This window comes from Oncorhynchus gorbuscha, linkage group LG18, assembly GCF_021184085.1.
Source record: "Oncorhynchus gorbuscha isolate QuinsamMale2020 ecotype Even-year linkage group LG18, OgorEven_v1.0, whole genome shotgun sequence".
Taxonomy (NCBI): Eukaryota; Metazoa; Chordata; class Actinopteri; order Salmoniformes; family Salmonidae; genus Oncorhynchus; species Oncorhynchus gorbuscha.
This window is the reverse complement of record NC_060190.1, coordinates 82,614,565-82,617,644: the sequence shown is the minus strand read 5'-3', so window position 1 is coordinate 82,617,644 and position 3,080 is coordinate 82,614,565.

The following is a 3,080-nucleotide window of genomic DNA, read 5'->3' as shown; positions in this document are numbered from 1 at the left end:
GTCTTGAAATATTGCTGTTTTTAATCCCAAGCATAAACTCTGGATAAGAGTATCAGCTAAATGACTAAAATGATAAGTGCGTGGTGATTACATTGAACGACTCGGGACAAATGGATGTTCACTTACAAGCTAATCCAGCCCAGGATCTAGCTGTAGTTCAAATATGTAAATATCTTTGTAGACTAGGTGTAGACGAGGTGTTAAATGTCCGTCAGTGCGGAAGGGGAGGTGTCATGCAAACGCACGGAATGCCCGGGACACAAGTTACTAAATGCTGTAATGAGCGAGGACCTAGGAAGAATAAGGCCTCGGCCTCGACGATTTCCCTTAAGTCCCGCAATGAAAATGGTAAATTATACAAATGGTCAAAATTCATAACATTTTATTTAGAAACTGTTAGTTGACTTAGAATTTTGTTTAACAAAAAAGGAAAAAGTGAATAGCACAAGTATTATAGCATTGGCCATTAACCGCATTAAAGGGAGTAATACCAATAAAATAAACCTGTATCATTCTACTGTTTAATATTGATAATTATAAAATACACTTTAGGAAACATTGAAATCCCATTGTTATTTCGTACTGCAGGATGTTCAGTAGTTTTTTTTCATATTGGACATGCATATTGGCGTCATTGTAAATAAGAATTAGTTCTTTACCGACTTGCCTGGTTAAAAAAAAATGGCATCTTACAAAATGTCTATATTGTGTCACAGTAAAAGGGGGAAGGGGTCCATGTGTAGACTCAAGGACCAGAGGAGCCAAGGTAGGTGGGAATGAGCAGGACCCACGGTTGGAGAAAAACAATTATTACATTGATTTCCGATTAAATATTTCAGGATACATGGCTTGTCTTGAAAAACAGTTGTCCACAGCAGTCCGTAACACTCAGGACACAAAAATTACCATTTAGGTTTGAACATTTTTTAAAATAAACCAATATCTTGTAGAAATATTTTATTTGGTATTATAAGAAGTATAATATATGTTCCATAATTATTAAATAAAATATAAGGACAGGATTTATTCTGAACCGTTGCAAAAGTCCGTGACCCGGAAGTACTGTTATTCTTGCCTGCTTCACAATGGCGTTTATTACCAATGATTGCCTATTATATTGACAAGCTATTCGAGTGACTGTAACAATGGAAATACATGTCCTCGAAGATGGAAGGCAGGCGGGACCATTCTATCCAATGAAACGGCAGATACGCTGTGAACCACAGACCATTGAGATACAGGACTGACCTTTGTGTCTTTGCTATTTTAACGTCTGTGACAACATTTTAAAGTAGTTAATTTTCTTAATTGGCTGATCGCTCCCAACGCATGAAAACCCACCCAGTTGACTACTTTAAAAATAAGGAAGCGCTCAATGGCAATGTCCATGCTAAAACTGGTGATATCCATGATTATCCCTTATATCTCTATGACAACGGGCACAACTCCAATATAACGTAAATTGTTTTTTTCTCCAAAGTTGCCGGAAGGCCACATGTGTGTCCACTATTATCAGTGCATTCGTAACAACTTAATCATTATGAAACTTGAATTCGATCAAATAAGCCTCACGTAACAAATGAGCCTTATGTGGCCTTATATTCATGGACATATTGTAACGACCCTGTGTAATATTAGTGCCGGAGTAAAACCTCTCGCTTCGCCTCTTCCTCTCTGACAGCATACAGACTGGTGCTCAGACCAACTCCCCACAGAGGACCATCCAGGTGGAAGTTGTTAGTTATAGCGACAATGTTGTTGATGGTTGGTTGGTTTGTTGGTTGTCTAGTCACGCTATTTGTGGCGCAGGTAGCGGAGCCACACTGAAACATCCTCTTTGATATTAATGTCCGACTGACCAACTCACTGCTTCAACAGAGGAACAAATGCAACATCGCAAACAGGTTGGGTAAATTAATCTCATAAACCTAGTTCATGACAAAATGTTTATTAGAAAGGGCGATCGCACAGTTAGCTAGTGTGCAATTAACTAGTATTTGTTTCAGTTAGCTAACTAATGCTAACTGGCTAACTAATGCTAACTGGCTAACTAATGCTAACTGGCTAACTAATGCTAACTGGCTAACTAATGCTAACTGGCTAACTAATGCTAATTGGCTAACTAATGCTAACTGGCTAACTAATGCTAACTGGCTAACTAATGCTAACTGGCTAACTAATGCTAACTGGCTAACTAATGCTAACTGGCTAACCCAATGCTAACTGGCTAACTAATGCTAACCCAATGCTAACTGGCTAACTAATGCTAACTAATGCTAACTGACTAACTCATGCTAACTGGCTAACATCCCCTACTGTTTGTATCCCAGCTTCCAATCATGTAGCCAGCTAGTTAACGTTACTACGCTTAAAACATGACCTACTATGGTCTGTAAATAATTTGCTTTTGCTATTTTTGCTATGGGAGTTTAGCTAGCTAACTAGTAACCTGTGATAATAAGCAAGACTGGCTAGTTATTATCCCTATAATGGACTAAATGAGTCGGCATGCTTCAATTCGTCTAGCGCCTTGCTGACCCGAATGAATGTGCTCTTATATTCCCTTAAGACTTTGTCTGAATTCCAAACACCTAAAAGCCACATCCGCAAATTAGGTGGCCACGTCAGATGACATTTGATGAGTACACACTTGCAGGGCGAGGAAGGGAGGAATTGTATTTTTTAATTTATTTTTTAATCATTTAAAAAAAAAATGTATTTATTAATATCAATACATAAAGCACAGGAGGGAACACAAGCATACATAGATTACAAACAATAGACAATCGAGCTAGGGTTACAATATCACATAACAATTACACAAGGACCTTAAGGGACATGCATATACTTACAATTCTAACAGCTTTTTTGTTAGTAGAGCATTTAACCGTCTTAAAATACAGTTCAATTTCTTTTTGTAGGGTACGAAAATGTGGCTTTCTGTTTGTAAATTTACATTTGTGTATATGAAATTTGGCCAAAAGAATAATGAAATTAATTACATAAAAATGATTGCGCTTATTTCTATTGTATGTAAAGAAGCCAAACAGTACATCTCTCCACAATAGTGTAAAATCTTC